Source organism: Myotis lucifugus, unplaced genomic scaffold, assembly GCF_000147115.1.
Source record: "Myotis lucifugus unplaced genomic scaffold, Myoluc2.0 scaffold_13, whole genome shotgun sequence".
NCBI lineage: Eukaryota > Metazoa > Chordata > Mammalia > Chiroptera > Vespertilionidae > Myotis > Myotis lucifugus.
The window spans coordinates 12,345,677-12,364,618 of NW_005871061.1; the positions used below are offsets into that span (position 1 = coordinate 12,345,677).

General features: G+C 36.8%; 1 pseudogene; it reads right to left on the reverse strand.

The window, feature by feature from the left end:
* Positions 1-8,040: 8,040 nt before the first annotated feature.
* LOC111825089 lies at positions 8,041-8,137 on the reverse strand (annotated as a pseudogene).
* Positions 8,138-18,942: the final 10,805 nt, after the last annotated feature.

Consider the following 18,942-nt stretch of genomic DNA (forward strand, 5'->3'; position numbering starts at 1 on the left):
GCCTCAGGGAACTGTTGGACAACACCAAATGAAACAACATCTGCATAATAGGGGAGCCAGAAAAAGAGGAAACTGCTCAGAAAAGAGAAACCATGTATGAAGAAATAATGACAGAAAACTTCCCTGATATTGGGAAGAAAAACCTCACACAAGTCCAAGAAGCTCACAGAGTCCCAAACAGGATGAACCCAAAAAAGCAGAAACCAAGACACATCATAATTAAATTGAGAAACACTGATATCAAAGCAAGAATCTTAAAGGCTGCCAGAGAGAGACAGAAAGTTACCTACAAGGGATCTCCCATCAGACTATTGACTGATTTCTCAACAGAAACACATCAGGATAGAAGGGAACAGAATGAAATATACAAAGTCATGCAAAGCAAGGGTCTGAATCCAAAAATACTGTACCAAGCAAGGGTATCAATCAAAATTGAGGGTGAAATCAGGAGCTTCACAGACAAAAAAGGACTAAGGGAGATTATTACCACCAAACCAGCAATGCAAGAAATGCTAAAGAGTCTGCTGTAAAAAGAAGAAATAGAAGATGAAGAAGGAACACAGGCATAAAGAATAAAAATGGTGACAAGCAAGTTCCTATCAATAACTTTAAATGTAAATGGATTAAATGCCTCAATCAAAAGACATAAGGTAGCTGAATGGATAAGAAAACATTACCCATGTATCTGTTGTCTGCAAAACACCCACCTCAGAACACAGGACTCACACAGACTGATGGTGAATGGATGGAAAAAGGTTTTTCAGGCGAATAGAAATGAAAAAAAAAAAAGCTGGGATAGCAATACTTATATCTAACAAATTAGTCCTCAAAGGGAAGGCCATAACAAGAGATAAGGAAGGCCACTTCATAATACTAAAGGGAGCAATTCAACAAGACAATATAACTCTGGTAAACATATGTGCACCCAATACAGAAGCACACAAATACATAAAAAATTTCAGGAGGATATCAAGAGAGAGATCAATAGCAATACAGTCATAGTAGGGGACTTTAATGCCCCACTAACATCACTGGATAAATCCTGTAAGCAAAAAAATCAACAAACAAACATCAATCCTAAATGACACACTAGATCATATGGAATTAATTGACATCCTCAGGACATTTCACCCCAAAGCCACAGAATATATATTCTTCTCAAGTGCTCATGGGTCATTTTCATAGATAGAACACATATTGGAACACAAGCAAAGTCTATTCAAATTCAAGAAGATAAAAATCATATCAAGCATCTTCTCAGACCACAATGGCATAAAACTAGAAATAAACTACAATAAAAACAATCAAAAAAATCAAACACCTGGAGGCTAAATAGCATGCTATTAAACAATGACTGGATTACCAGAGAGATCAAAGAAAAATAAAAAGCATCCTTTAAACAAATTACAATGAAAACAAAACAATCCAAAATATGTGGGGCACAATGAAAGCATTCCTCAGAGGGAACTTCATAGCTCTACAGGCCTACTTCAAAAAAACAAGAAAAAATGGTAAAAAAATTATCTAACCTTGCAACTTAAAGAATTAGAAAGAGAGTAAGAAGAAAAGCCTAGAATAAGCAGAAGAAAGAAAATAATAAAGATAAGAGAAGAAATATATGACATAGAGATAAAAACAAACAAACAACAACAAAACAACCAATGCAAAAGATCAATGAAACCAAGAGCTGGTTCTTTGAAAGGATAAATAAGATTGATGAACCTCTAGCCAGGCTCACCAAGAGGCAAAGAGAGAAGACCTAAATAAATAAAATCAGAAATGAAAGAGGTGAAGTAAAAACTGACTCCACAGACACACAAAGTATTGTGAAAAAAATATTATGAACAACTCTACTCCAACAAACTGGACAACCTCCATGAAATGGACATATTCCTAGAAAAATACAAGCTTCCAAAAACTCAATAAGGAAGAATAAAAAACCTGAATAGGCTGATAACTAGTCATAAAATTGAAACAGTAATCAAAAAGTTTCCAGCAAACAAAAGCCCTGGTCCAGAAGGCTTCAAAGGGGAGTTTTACCAAACCTTCAAAGAAGAACTAAAACATATCCTTCTCAGACTATTACAAAAAATTCAGGAGGAGGCACACTTCCAAGCTTGTTCTATGAAGCCAGCTTTACCATAACCCCCAAACCAGATAAAGACACTACAAAGAAAGAGAATTACAGGCCCATATCTCTGATTGACATAGATGCTAAAATCCTCAACAAAATTCTAGCAAACCAGATCCAGCATTACATCATTACCAAGTGGGGTTTATTCTAGGGATTCAAGGCTGGTACCATATCATCAAATCAATACATCACATAAACAATTTATAAGACAAAAATCACATAATCACATTGGTTGATGTAGAAAAGGCATTTGACAGAATCCAACATCCTTTTCTGATAAAAACTCTCAGCAAAGTAGGAATAGAGGGATTATACCTCAACATAATAAAAGCCTTATATGACAAACCCGCAGCCAACATCATACTCAATGAGCAAAAACTAAAACCATTTCCCCTAAGAACAGGAACAAGACAGGGATTCCCTCTTTCACCACTCCTATTTGACATAGTACTGGAAGTACTAGCCATAGCGATCAGACAAGAAGAAATAAAAGGCATCCAAATTGGAAAAAAAGGAGGAAAATTGTCATTATTCGCATATGCCTTAATATTGTATATCAAAAACCCTAAAGACTCCATGAAAAAACTACTGGACTTAATAAATGAATTCAGCAATGCAGCAGGATACCAAATTAGCATTGGGAAATCTATGACTTTTTTATACACCAATAATGAACTCAGAGAAATAGAAATTTAAAAAAAAAATCTAATTTGCCATTGCAACAAAACATTAAGATACCTAGGAATAAATTTATCCAAAGAGGTAAAGGAACTGTACTTAGAAAATTACAAGATGCAGAAAAAAGAGATAGAGGAAGACATAAACAAGTGGAAGAATATATCGTGTTCATGGATTGAACATCATTAACATGGCCATACTACCCAAAGCAATCTATAGATTCAATGCAATCCCCATTAAAATACCAATGACATATTTCAAAGACCTAGAACAAACTCTCCAAAAATTCCTCTGGAGTAAAAAAAGACCCTGAATAGCAGCAGCAATCTTGAGAAAGAAGAACAAAGTTGGAGGGATCACAATACCAGACATCAAACTATATTACAAAGCCACTGTTCTCAAAACTGCCTGATACTGGCACAAGAACAGAAATATAGACCAATGGAACAGAACAGAGAACCCAGAGATGGACCCAAATATTATGCTCAATTAATATTTGATAAAGGAGTCAAGAAAATACAATGGAGTCAAGATAGTCTCTTAAATAAATGGTGTTGGGAAAATTGGACAGATACTTGCAAAAAAATGAAAGTAGACTACCAACTTACATGATACACAAAAATAAACTCAAAATGGATAAAGGACTTAAGCGTAAGACAGGACACCATGAAAATCATAGAGGACTCCATAGGGAACAAAATAACAGACATATGTTGTAGCAATATTTTTACCAATACAGCTCCTAGGGCAATTGGAACTACTAGTAAGGAGAAAATAAACAAATGGGACCACATCAAAATAAAAAAACTTCTGCACAGCAAAAGAAACCATCAACAAAACAACAAGAAAGCCCACTGCATGGGCGAACATATTTGCCAATGTTATCTCCAATTAGGGCCTAATCTCCAAAATTTATAGGGAACTCATACAACTTAACAAAAGGAAGATAAATAACCAATCAAAGAATGGGCCAATGACCTTAATAGACACTTTTTGAAAGAGGACATATAGAAAGCCAAGAGATATATGAAAACATGCTCAATGTCACTAATCACCTGAGAGATGCAAATCAAAATAACAATGAGGTACCATCTCACACCTGTCAGAATGCCTGTCATCAACAAATCAACAAATGGCAAGTGCTGGAGAGGATGCAGAGAAAAAGGAACCCTTTTGCACTGCTGGTGGGAACGCAGACTAATGCAGCCACTGTGAAAAACAATATGGTGTTTCCTCAAAAAATTAGAAATGGAACTTCCAATTGACCCAGTAATCCCACTTCTAGGAATGTATCCCAAGAAAACAGAAACACCAATCAGAAAGGATATATGCACCCCTATGTTCATAGCAGCACAATTTATACTAGCTAAGATTTGAAAACAGCCTAAGTGCCCATCAGCAGTTTAGAAAACTGTGGTACATCTTCACAATGGAATTCTATGCTGCTGTAAGAAAGAAGGAATTCTTACCATTTGCAACAGCATGGATGGAACTGGACAGCATTATGCTAAGTGAAATAAGCCAGTCAGAGAAAGATAAATATCATATGATCTCACTCATTTGTGGAATTTAATGAACAACATAAACTGGTGAACAAAAATAGAACCAGAGACATAGAAGCATCCAACAGACTGTACAATCTATGAAGGAAGGTGGGGGGTGAAAGGGTAAGAGATCAACCTAAGGTCTTGTATGCATGCATATGAGCATAACCAATGGACACAGACAGTAGGCGGGTGAGGGCTTGTGCTTGGAGATGGGGGTGGTCGGGGAGATGTCAATGAGGGAAAAAGGAGACTCATGAAATAGTTTAAACAATATATTATTGAAAGTATTACCGACATCCCACTTTCTTCGCCCATTGACCCCTTCAACTCTGCTCCCACCCCTTCCCCAGGCCTTCACCACACTATAGTTTGTGTCCATGGGTTATGTATATATGCATATAAGTTCTTTGGTTAATATCTCCACCCCCCAATTTCCTCTGAGACTCGTCAGTCTGTTGCATGCTTCTATGTCTATGGATCTATTTTGTTCATCATTTTATTTTGTTCATTAGATTCCACATATAAGTTAAATAATGTGATTCTTGTCTTTCACTGGCTTATTAGCCTAATACTCTCCAGGTCCCTCCATGATGTCTCAAAGTGTAAGAGAGACCCTTCTTTATTACAGCTGCATAGTATTCTATTATATAAATGTACCAGCTTTTTAACCCCTCATCTATTTATGGGCACTTGGGATGTTTCCAGATTTTAGCCATTACAAAGAGCACTGCTATGAACATAGGAGTACATATGTTCTTTCTGATTGGTGTTTCTAGATTCTTAGGCTATATTCCTAGGAGTGGGATCATGGCAGTTCCATTTTTAATTTTTTGAGGAAACTCCATACTGCATTCCCACCAGCAGTGTACTAGGGTTCTCTTTTCTCCACCTCTGCCAGCACTTGTCATTTGTTGATGGTAGCCATTCTGACAGGAGTGAGGTGATACCTCATTGTTGGTTTGATTAGATTCTCTTTGATGATTAGTGACTTTGAGAAATTTTTCCTATGTGTCTTTTCTATTTATGTCCTTTGCCTATTTTCTAGTTGGATTGTTTGTCTTCTTTATGTTAGGTTGTATGAATTATTTATACATTTTTATACATTTTTAAAATTAACCCTTTATCAGATGTCTCATTGGAAAATATGTTTTCCTATACAGTGGGATCACTTTTCATTTTGTTGATGGATTTTTTGGCTGTGCAGAAGCTTTTTATTTTGATGTAGCACCCTTTATTTATTTAATCCTTTGTTTCCCTTGCCCTAGGACAGTGGTCGGCAAACTCATTAGTCAATAGAGCCAAATATCAACAGTACAACGATTGAAATTTCTTTTGAGAGCCAAATTTTTTAAACTTAAACTATATAGGTAGGTACATTGTTAACTTAATTAGGGTACTCCTAAGGCTTAGGAAGAGCCACACTCAAGGGGCCAAAGAGCTGCATGTGGCTCTAGAGCCGCAGTTTGCTGACCACGGCCCTGGGAGATGTATTGGCAAATATATTGCTATGAGAGATATTTGAGATTTTGCTGCCTCTAGTTTCTTTTAAGATTTTTATGGCTTCACGACTTACATTTAAGTCTTTTATTCATTTTAAGTTTATTCTTGTGTATTATACAAGTATGTGGTATAGTTTAATTTTTTTTGGAGGTACCTGTCCAATTTTGCCAACAATATTTATTAAAAAGACTGTCTTAACACCATTGTATGCTCTTGCCTCAAATATTAATTGAGTGTAATGACTTGGGTTGATTTCTGTTTACTCTGTTCTGTTCCATTGATCTATGTGCCCATTCTTATGGCAGTACCAGGCTGTTTGATTACAATGGCTTTGTAGTATAATTTGATGTCTGGTATTTTGATTCCTACTACTTTTTTTTTTATCTTTCTCAAGATTGCTGTAGCCATTCAGGGACTTTTTAGAAGTGTTTGTTCTAGATCTGTGAAATATGCGGTTGGTATTTTGATAGGGATTACATTGAATCTATAGATTGGTTTTGTTAGTACAGATATTTTAATGATGTTAAATCTTCCAATCTATGAACACAGTATATTCTTCCCTTTGATTGTATCTTCTTCTATTTCTTTTTTCAGTGTCCTGTAGTTTTCTGAGTACAGGTCTTTTACCTCCTTAGTTAAGTTTATTCCATGGTATCTTTTTGCTGTTGTTGTTGCAATGGTAAATTGGATTTTTTTTTTTTTACTTTCTCTTTCCAAGAGTTCATTATTGGTGTATAAAAATGCCATTGATTTCTGGATATTAATTTGTATCTTGTTATGTTGCCGAATCCATTCATTAAATCTAGTGGTTTTTTTGGTGGAGTATTTAGGATTCTCTACATACAGTATCATGTGATCTATAAAGAATGACCGTTTTACTTCTTCCTTTCCAATTTAGATGCCTTTTTCTTCTTCTTCTTGTCTGATTCCTGTGGCTAGGACTTCCAGTACTATGTTGAATAAGAGTGGTGAAAGCAAACATCCCTGTCTTGTTCCTGTTCTTAAAGGAAAAACTTTATGTTTTTGCCCATTGAGTATGATGTTTGCTGTAGTATTGTCATAAATGGCCTTTATTATGTTGAGGTATGATTCCTCTATACCTACTCTGTGCAGAGTTTTTATAAAAAATTGATTCTGGATTTTGTAAAATGATTTCCTGCATCTACTGATATGACCATATGATTTTTATCTTTCATTTTTTTATGTGATGTATCATATTTATTGATTTGTGAATATTGTACCAGCCTTGCATCCCTGAGATAAATCTGACTTGGTCACGGTGGATAATCATTTTAATATATTGCTGTATCTGATTTACTAATATTGTGTTGAGGATTTTGGCATCTATGTTCATCAGAAATATTGGCCTACAATTTTTTCTTTTTTTTGTCATGTCTTTATCTAGTTTTGTAATTAGGACAATGCTGACCTCATAAAAACAACTTAGAAGTTCTCATTCCTCTTTACTTTTTAGGAATAGTTTGAGGAGGATAGGTGGTAGTTCTTCTTTGAGTTGTTAAAACTTCCCTGTGAAACCTTCTGGTCCAGAACTTTTGTTTACTGGGAGTTTTTTGTTTGTTTGTTTGTTTTTCTGCTTCAATTTCATTTGTTGTTATTGATTTATTTAGATTTTTTGATTATCCCTGATTCAGTTTTGAAAGATTGTATGTTTCTAGAAATTTGTCCATTTCACCCAGTTGTCTAATTTTTTGCTATATTTTCTTACAATCCATTGTATTTCTGTGCTGTCAGTTGATACTTTATCTTTTCTGTTTCTGATTTTATTTATTTTAGTCCTCTCTCTTTGTTTTCTAATGTGTCTACCTAGAGGTTCATCAACCTTAATATCTTTTTAAATAACCAGCTCTTAATTTCATTGATCTTTTGTATTGTTTTGGGTTTTTTTAGTCTAGCTGTTATTTATTTCTACTCTGATTATTTCTTTCCTTCTAATCACTCTGCCTTTTTCTTATTGGTCTCTTTTTAGTACTTTTAGTTGTACTAATAATTACTAATTTTCCTTTTTTCTTGAGGTAGGCCTATAGTGCTTTGAACTTCCCTCTCAGGACTGTTTTGCTGTGTCCCAAAGATTTTTGGTTATTTTGAGTTCATTTTCATTTGTTTCCAGAAAGTTTTTAATTTCTTCCTTGATCTCATTGGTAACACATTCCTTTTTTTTTTCACTGTACTAGGATAGAAGGAACCACCTCAGTAGCTTCTGAGGCTAATACATTTCTATCACCACAATTACTTTAGCAAGGTAACACATTCCTTGTTTAATAACATGCTATTTAGCCTCCATATGTTTGAATGTTTTTGAGTGTTTTTATTTTATTTAAATAGAGGCCTGGTGCACAAAATTCTTGCATGGGTAGGGTACCTAGGCCTGGTCAGCAATCAGGCTGACCTGTGGGGAGACTGGCAGGGCAATAGAGGGGGCCCTGGCTGGCACCTGCTTTGGCCAGCCTGGTGCCACCTGCTCGCCAGCCCCGCCCCCTGCCTCCACTGCTGGTCACCTTCCTCTGTGGGGTGACCAGTGGGGCATCGTGGGACTCTTGCTGGCACCTGTCTTGGCTGGCCTGGGGCCTGCGGGCTGGGGGCAGCTCCTGTGTTGAGCGTCTGTCCCCCTGGTGGTCAGTGCACATCATAGCGACTGGTAGTTCTGCCAGTGGTTCCTCCATTCATTTGATTTGCATATTAGGCTTTTATTATATAGGACTTCTAGTTTCATGCCACTGTGATCTGAGAAGAGGCTTGATAGGATTTCAATCTTCTTTAACTTGTAGATATTAGTTTGTGTCTGTCTTTGAGAATGTCTCATGCAATTGAAAAGAATGTATATTCTGCAGTTTGGGGTGAAATGTTCTGCAAATGTTAATTAAAACCATATAAGCCAGTGTGTCATTCAGTGTCACTGTGTCCTTGTTCATTTTTTGTCTGGAATATTTATCCAGTAAAGTCAATTGGGTGTTGAAGTCCCCTACAATGACTGTATTGCTCTCCATCTCCTCCTTATCATCCTCCAAGGGTCTTTTTATATATTTGGTGCATATATGTTTACCAGGTTTTATCCTCTCATAAGATCCATCCTTTTAGTATTATGTAGTAACCTTTATTGTGATGGCCTTCATTTTAAAGTCTATTTTGTCAGATAAGTGTATTGCTACCCCAGTTTTTTTTTTTTTTCATTTCCATGTGCATGGAAAAATTCTTTCCATCCCTTCACTCTCATCCCGTGTGAGTCCTTTGTTCTGAGGTGGGCCTCTTGTAGACAGCATATATATAGGTCATGTTTTCTTTTTTTTAATTTTTTTATTTTTATTTTTATTTTTTATTTTTGCTAAAAGTATTACAAAGGGTATTACATAAGTGTCCTTTTTTTCCCCCCGCCCTTGACAATCCCCTGCCCTCTCTTACCCCCCCCCCAGTGTCTTATGTCCATTAGTTATGCTTATATGTATGCATACAAGTCCTTCGGTTGATCTCTTACTCCCCTCCCTCCTGCCCCCCAACCCTCCCTGGCCTTCCCATTGCAGTTGGACAATCAGTTTGAGGCAGCTCTGCCTCTGTATCTATTATTGTTCAAAAGTTTGTAATGGTATTTATTATCCATGAATGAGTGAGATCATGTGGTATTTTTCCTTCATTGACTGGCTTGTTTCACTTAGCATAATGCTCTCCAGTTCCATCCATGCTGTTGCAAATGGTAAGAGTTCCTTCTTTTTTACAGCAGCATAATATTCCATCGTGTAGATGTACCACAGTTTTCCAATCCATTCATCTACTGATGGGCACTTAGGCTGTTTCCAGATCTTAGCTATGGTGAATTGTGCTGCTATGAACATATGGGTGCACATATCCTTTCTGATTGGTGTTTCTGGTTTCTTGGGATATATTCCTAGAAGTGGGATCACAGGGTCAAATGGGAGTTCCATTTTTTGTTTTTTAAAGAACTCCATACTATCTTCCATAGTGGCTGCACCAGTCTGCATTCCCACCAGCAGTGCACAAGTGTTCCTTTTTCTCCACATCCTCTCCAGCACTTGTCGTTTGTTGATTTGTTGATGATAGCCATTCTGACAGGTGTGAGATGGTACCTCATTGTTGTTTTGATTTGCATCTCTCGAATGATTAGTGACTTTGAGCATGTTTTCATATGTCTCTTGGCTTTCTGAATGTCCTCTTTTGAAAGGTGTCTATTTAGATCCTTTGCCCATTTTTTGATTGGATTGTTTATCTTCTTTTTGTTAAGTTGTATGAGTTCCCTATAAATTTTAGGCCCTTATCAGATATGACGTTGGCAAATATGTTTTTCCACGCAGTGGGTTTTCTTGTTGTTTTGTTGATGGTTTCTTTTGCTGTGCAGAAGCTTTTGATTTTGATGTAGTCCCATTTGTTCATTTTCTCTTTAGTTTCAACTGCCCTAGGAGCTGTATCAGTGAAGAAATTGCTTTGGCATATGTCTGAGATTTTGTTGCCTTTGGATTCTTCTAGCATTTTTATGGTTTCCTGTCATACATTTAAGTCCTTTATCCATTTTGAGTTTATTCTTGTGTATGGTGTAAGTTGGTGGTCTAGTTTCATTTTCTTGCATATATCTGTCCAATTTTCCCAACACCATTTATTGAAGAGACTATCTTGGCTCCATTGTATGTTCTTGCCTCCTTTGTCAAATATTAATTGAGCATATTGGTTCGGGCTAATTTCTGGACTCTCTATTCTATTCCATTGACCTATATGTCTGTTCTTGTGCCAGTACCAAGCAGTTTTGAGAACAGTGGCTTTGTAATACAGCTTGATATCTGGCATTGAGATCCCACCTACTTTGTTCTTTCTCAGGATTGCTGCAGCTATTCGTGGTCTTTTTTTATTCCAGATGAATTTTTGGAGAGTTCGTTCTAGATCTTTGAAGTAGGCCATTGGTATTTTAATGGGAAGTGCGTTGAATTTATAGATTGCTTTGGGTAGTATGGACATTTTAATGATGTTGATTCTACCAATCCAAGAACGTGGTATGTTCTTCCATCTGTTTATGTCTTCCTCTATCTCTTTTTTCAACGTCCTGTAGTTTTCTGAGTAGAGGTCTTTTACCTCTTTAGTTAAGTTTATTCCTAGGTAGCTTAATTTTTTTGGTGCGATGGTAAATGGGATTGTTTTTCTAATCTCTCTTTCTGCAAGTTCACTATTGGTGTATAGAAATGCCTCAGATTTCTTGGCATTAATTTTGTATCCTGCTACTTTGCCAAATTCATGTATTAAGTCTAGTAGTTTTTTGACGGAGTCTCTAGGGTTTTGTATGTATAATAGCATGTCGTCTGCAAATAAGGATAGGTCATGTTTTCTTATCCATTCAGCTACACTATGTCTTTTGATTGGAGTAATTAATCCATTTACGTTTAAGGTTATTATTAATAGGTACTTATTTAATGTCATTTTTATTCTTTATCCCTTTAACATTTCTTGCAATGCTGGTTTGGTGGTTAACAAACTCTTTTAGTTTTTTTTTTTTTTTGTGTGTGTGTGTGTGTGTGTGTGTGTGTGTGTGTGTTTTGTCTGGGAAGCTCTTAATTTCACCATCTATTTTGAATGAAAGCCTTGCTGGAAAGAGTAGTCTTATTTTCAGATCCTTGCTTCTTGAATACATCATGCCATTTCCTTCTGGCCAGTGGAGTTTCTGTTGAGAAATCAACCTTATGGAAGCTCCTTTGTAGGTAACAAATTGCTCTTCTCTTGCTGGCTTTAAGATTCTCTCTTTGTCTTCAATTTTTGGCATTTTAATTATGATGTATGTACTTCTTTAGGTTTTTCTTGCTTGGTACTCTGTGTGCTTCCTGAACTGTGTGACTTTTCTCTTCATACTGTTGGGGACATTTTATGCTATTATTCCTTTATACAGATTCTCTTTTCCTTGATCACTTTTTTCTCTTTCTGGTACTCCTATGATTCGGACATTGTTATGCTACCCCAGCTCCCTTAAATTGTCCTGTTTTTATTTTGATTTATTTTGGTTTGTTTGTGAGGGATTGTTTTTTTATACCCTGTCTTCTAATTCACTGATCTAATCTTTGGTTTCCTCTTATCTGTAAGTGTATTCTTTATATATTCTATATATATATATATATATATATATATATATATATATACACATATATATTTCAGAGAGGAAGGGAGAGGGAGAGAGAGAGAGATAGAAACATCAGTGATGAGAAATAATCATTGATTGACTGCCTCCTTCACACCCCCTGCTGGGGATTGAGCCTGTGACCAAATCGAATCTAGGACCCTTCAGTCCACAGGCCGACACTCCATCTGCTGAGCCAAACCAGCTAGGGCCTGTCAGTGTATTCTTATTTCTGCTATGTCATTATTCATTTCCAACTGGTTGTTTTTAGTTTCTAATTTTTTTCATACTATTGAACATCCTTATAATCATTACTCTGAACTCTATATCTAATAAATTGCTTATCACCATTTCATTTAGCTCTTCTTTTGGAGAATTCTCTCATTCTTTCATTTGGAGCTTGTTTCTATGTCTCCCAATTTTGACTGCCTGTTTGGGTTTGTTTCTATGCATTAGGTATATCTGCTAGGATTCCCCGGTTTGGTAGAGTGGTCTTATCTAGTAAGTGTCCTGTGGGACCCAGTGATGCAGTCTCCCTGCTCACCAGACGAGTCTCCCTGCTCTCCTGTTGTAATTGAGTTTTGAGTTTTATTGTGTTGTTTGTGTGTGGGCTTGACCCTCAGGTTGGCTGATAGTGAGGTTCAATCCCCAACACAGTATGAAGGCTGCTGTGCAGGCATTTTTCACACAAAGCTGAATTCACCTCAGCAGAGTTTGGAGCTTGCTAATATCTCCCTGTGGATATACTGCTTGTGAGGCTTTTTGGATCCTGCTCTGTTTTTGTCTGGGCTGGACTCTGGGTTTATTGGTTTTCAGCCTCTTCAGAATGTTTCAATGAAGGCAAACTGATGTGAGACTTTGTTTGTAACTGGCCTGAGTACCCTTTTTGGAGCTATCAGTGAACCTCAGCTTGTATCTCCCTCTGCTGGGGCTGGATACATTTGGAAAGAAAGCCACACACCAAGGTCTGCTCTTCCTAGCCCTGGGTCCAAAAGCAGATCAGACAAAGTCTCAAAGCCCCCAGATATTAATCTCTGCCTGCATGATGATTGGAAATGTAAGTCACTTAATGAGCCTCAGGCTGTATACCAGCAGGGCATAAACCCCAGAGGGTGTGGCAAGAAGGTTTCCAATGGTTGGAGCAATTGCTTCCTCTCAGGCTAAAGTTGCCTGAGAAATATGACCTCTGCAGTATGGGGGAATGACTCAGCACAGGGATCCAGATGGCTGTCCTCTCAGCTCTGTCCCCACAGCCACTAAATCCGGGCTCTCCTTACTAGTCCACTCTTCACTTCCTCTGCCAGAGCACAAGATGAGTGTCTTCCCATGAAATTTTGTGCATTGGCCCTGCATTTCCAGCCATCTCTACCTGGAAGAGAGAAACCCTGCTACTTTTTATAGCCAGATATTTTGGGGGCACCTTTCCAAGTTCTGTTACTCTATACTGGGGAACACTGTTTGGGGTTTAGACCCCAAACTTTTAAGGGGGAACTCCCTGCAGCTGAGATATCCCTCTGGAATTTCAGCTGCTGCCAGTGGGAGCCTGGCCAGTCCCCTTGCATCTCCACATTTCCTATCAGTATCGATGTGGCCTCTTTAAGTCCTTGATTATAAGAGTTCTCTCCAGCTAGCCTTCAGTTGGTAATTTAGCATGGTTTTTCTGTATTTTAGTTTTAATTCCAATTTGGTCCTGAGAGAATGTCAGTGTAGCTTCTACTTCAAATGTATGTGTTTTGTTTTGTTTTGTTTTGTTTTGTTTTGTTTTAATGAAAAGAGGTTTTATAAAAAGTAACCTCATAGGGAGATCTGATAATAAATTCTTAACTGGGCCGATAGGTTATAGTGTGTTGTCATGCCCCAGGCATATAACTTCTTTAGTAAAAGGTTTGTGTTTGCTTTAAGCAAGCTATATCCACTGTTTCTGTTCGTTTAGGTTAATACACCTTTGAAATGTATTTTTTTAAACCCCTCAGAAGTAAAATCAGATAATAAGTGTTGAGGAGGATGCAAAAAATTCAGAAGCCCTTATATACTGGTGGTGGAATATAAAATGGTACAGCTACTTTGGGAAGCAGTTTGACAGTACCTCAAATGATTAAATATAGATAGAATTTAATCCATCAATACCACTCTTAAGTATATACTGAGGAAATGTGAAAGTACATGTTTACACAAAAACTAGTATATGAATGCTTATAGCAACATTATTGATAATAGTCAAAAGCTGGGGGTGAAACCAAAAGTCTATAAATGGAGGAATGAATAAATAAAACGTGGTATATTGATACAATGGATGGTTTTTTAGCCATTAAAAGGAATTACATCTTGTTATATGCCACAACATTTTGAAATCATAATTCTAAATGAAAGAAGTCAGTTTCAGGCCTAGCCGTGTATCTCAGTTGGTTAGAGCATTGTCCCAATATGCCAAGGTTGTGGGTTCGCTCCCTGGTCAGGGCACATATAAGAATCAACCAATGAAGGCATAAAGAAGTAGAGCAACAAATTGATCTCTCTCTCTCTCTCTCTCTCTCTCTCTCTCGTCTCTCCCTCTCATCTCGCTCTCTCTCTCCCCTCCTTTCCCTCTCTAAAATCAAATTTTTTTAAAAAAAAGTCAGTCACAAAAAGCTACATATTATGTTTCTTTTCATATTAAATGTCCAAAATAGGGAAATCCATTAAGACAAAAAAAAAATAGAATAGTGGTTTCAAAGGTCAAATGAGGTAGGAATTTATGGCATGATAGCTAAAAGATACAGGGTTTCTTTCTAAAGTGATGAACTGTGCTAACTTGACTGGTAATTATTGTATTTATCTGTGAATATACTAAATGCTACTGAATTGCATACTTGAAATAGGTAAGTTGTATGGTATATGAATTTTATCTCAATAAAGCTGTTTTTAAAAAAGTAATGCTATATTATAAACTCATTTCTTCCCATTTTTCTTCATTTGGATATTAGCAATGATATGACATCATTTGCATGTATTATAGCTACTTGTAAATTTACTATACATTGCTGTACCACTGCACATCTCTCCCCAACTCCACATCCAGTATGTCCTGTGTCAACCTTGATATTATCTATACTGGTAGTATGGACTTAAACTGGCAAACATGAAAATTGGCAAACACTACAAATTGGGCCTTTTTTGCTGTTGTTAATTTTCTAAACGTAAGTGATGGAGAGATGCATATCGAATTAAAAATGCTCTTGTCTCTATAGCCATTGCATTGAAAATAAAAATCAGGAAATATTCTGTAAGCATTTAAAAACTATTATCCAATTCAGAAACAAATTCTGTCAATGAAAGATGAACAAGTGAATATGCAAAATATATTTTTCTTGTTTCACTCTTATCTTAATCATTAATATAAGAGAAAAATTAGCTAACATTCATATAAGAACTATACTTGTCTAATGTATAGAAAACATAGGTTATAAATACAAAAGGTTGGCAACAACAAAAAGAGAATTGTTTGGCTGTATGAAATTTACAATGCAGAGTGTTGTATATTTTATTATTATTTGTAAATTTTAGTCTATATACACTTTCATAAGTAAAATGTATAATTTACATCCATACATATACATATATATAATTTCTCTACACACAGTGTTATAAACATTTACCAGAACATCACTGCCATAATTCCATATGTGGAATCAACATTGAGAATAATAGCAGGGGGATATTTAAAATTGAGAAGTGGATGGATAGAAAAAATTGAATAAATGGTTAAATATAATTTTTGGCTCAGCAACAAAATAGTTAAAAATGCTTGAAACAATGTGGGTTAAATGAGATTTAAGTATCTGTTCTATTTATTTATGTGAGAAATGTGCTAGCTTTGAACTGGGCCATTCTAATTGGTATTCATTTTATATATTTACTAGAGGCCTGGTGCACGGATTCGTGCACTGGTGGGATCCCTTGGTCTGGACTATGCCCTCTCACAATCTGGGACTCCTCAGGGGATGTTGGACTGCTGGTTTCAGCCCAATCCTCACAGGCCAGGCTTAGGGACCCCACCAGTGCACGAATCCATCCACCAGGCCTCTAGTATGCATATAAGATCTTTGGTTAACCTCTTCCTGCCCTCCCCCCTCCTCTCTCCCCCCAAAGATTCATCAATCTGTTCCATGTTTCCATGCCTGTGTGTTGAGTGTCTACCCCCTGGTGGTCAGTGTGTGTCATAGCTACTGGTCGAATGGTCGAATGATTGAATGGTCTAATGGTCTCTTAGGCTTTTACATATACTAGAGGCCTGTTGAACGAGATTTGCGCAATAGGCCTTCCTTCCCCTGGCTGCCGGCACTGGTTTTCCTCTGGCACCTGGGACCCAGGCCTTTGGTCCTGCTGCAGCAGTGAGGCTTGGTTTCTCCACTCCAGCTGCAGCAGAGAAGCCAAGCCTCTTCAGTCGTCTTCAGTCTTCAGTCATCTTCAGTCTTCACTCTGCGCCTGCATATGCAAATTAACCTCCATCTTTGTTGGGTTAATTTGCATACTCATCCTGATTGGCTGGTGGGCATAGCGAAGTGACACCAATTTGCATGTATCTCTTTTATTAGTGTAGATAGACTTCTTATTTCAGAGAGCTTTTGAAATAAAAGTAGCAAAATAAGAAAAAAAATACATCATGGATGGCATACTTATGGCCTATTAAAATGTGAATGAAATATGAGACATGCTTCTAAATGTTAGTCTGAGTCCTAAAATCAATATTGTCATTCAAAATCTAAAATATGAATAAAGTTAAAGATTAATTAGATTATTTTAAAGATACTATAACATTTAGAATGGACAATGCAATAGAGTTGCCATTATTCATTTAAAAATATTTGTTTGTTAAGTACCTAGAGAGTCAGAACATGTTTACTGTTTTTATTTATTTTAATTTAATTTAATTTTATTTTGGGGGTTTTTCACTTTTAAAAAAATCTTTATTGTTGAAAGTATTACAATAGGTCCTCCTTTTCCTCCCATTAACTCTACCAGCTCACTCCCATGTCCCCCCGACCCCCAGGTCCTCACCACACTGTTGTCTGTGTCCACAGGTTATTCATATATGCATACAACTTCATTAGTTGATCTCTTGCCAACCACCCTCCCCTGTCTTCCCTCTGAGGTTCAACAGTCTGTTCATGCTTCTATGTCTCTGGGTCTATTTTTGTTCATCAGTTTATTTTGTTCACTAGATTCCACAGATAAGTGAGATCACATGATACATACCTTTCTCTGATAGGCTGATTTTGCTTAGCATAAAAATCTCCAGGTCCATCCATGGTATTGCAAATGGTAAGAGTTCTTTCTTTTTTATTGCCACATAGTAATCCATTGTGTAAATGTACCAGGGCATTTTTATCCACTCATCTGTTGATGGGCATTTAGGCTGTTTCCAATTCTTAGATATTGTAAATTGCAGTTCTGTGAATATAGCGGTGCATATATTCTTTCTGATTAGTGTTTCAGGTTTCTTAGGATATATTTCTAAAAGTGGGATAACTGGGTCAAATGACAGTTCCCTTTTTAATTTTTTGTGGAAACTCCATACTGTTTTCTATAATGTCTATACCAGTCTGCATTCCCACCAGCAGTGTACTAGGTTTCCCTTTTTTCCACAACCTTGCCAACACTTGTCGTTTGTTGATGATAACCATTCTGATAGATGTGACATGATATCCCATTGTCATTTTGATTTGCATCTCTTGGATGATTAGTGACTTTGAGCATTTTTTAATATGTCTCTTGGATTTCTATATGTCCACTTTGGAGAATTATCTATTTAGGTCCTTTGCCCATTTTTTAATTGGATTGTTTGTCTTCCTTTTGTTAAGTTATATGTGTTCCCTATATATTTTGGAGATTAACCCCTTGTGGGATGTATTATTGGCCAATATATTCTCCCATGTACTGGGCTCTCTTGTTATTTTTCTAATGGTTACTTTGAAAGTGGAGAAGTTCCAGGGCTGACCAGCAGACCCTGAGCGATGGATGAATGATTACTCTGACACACATTTCTGTGAAAGAGAGGGCTAAGGGACTGCCTGGCTAGAGAAACAAAATAGCCCCATTCACCTACCTCCTCAGGCGTTTATTGTAACAACAGCTTGAACTAAAATTAACTATTAGATACTATCAGCAGGGTAAGCATCCTTGAGAAGATACATGTGCCTGCAGTGTCCTTTAAGCAAGGACGTCTGAAGACTAAGCATAAAGATTCTAGTAAACACATGGGGGCTCAGACTTGTTTGGAAAAGTCAAGGCAGGGGAAACTGCATTCAGCCAACTCCCCCTGGAGTTTCCAACCTTTCAGAGTTTCCTGCTTACAAATTTTCCAACCAAGTCCTGTGCTTCTGCACAGAGAAGCTTTTTATTTTAATATAATCACATTTGTTTATTTTCTTCTTAGTTTCCATTGTCCTAGGAGACAGATCAGTGTGTGTGTGTATATATATCTAAGATTTTGTTGGTATTGTTTCTTCTATGACTTCTATGGTTTCACCTCTTACATTTAAGTTTTTTATCCATTTTGAGTTTATTCTTGGGTCTGGTGTAAGTTGGTGGTCTAGTTTCATATTTTTCATGTACCAGTCCAGTTATACAATGCCATTTATTAAAGAGACTGTCTCTGCTCCAATGTATGCTCTCAACCTTTGTCAAGTATTAATTGAACATAGTGGCTTGGGTCGATTTCTGGCTTCTCTGTTCTCTTCCAGTGAGATATATGCCTGTTATTGTGCCAATAACAGGCTGTTTTGAACACAATGGCTTTGCAGTATAACTTGATATTTGGTATTGTAATTCCTCCAGCTTTGTTCTTATTTTCCAAATTGCTGTGGCTATTCAGGGCCTTTTTTGATCCGTATAAATTTTTGGAGTGTTTGTTCTAAGTCTGTCAATATGTCGTTGGTATTTTGATACGGATTGCACTGAATCTATAGATTGCTTTGGGTAGT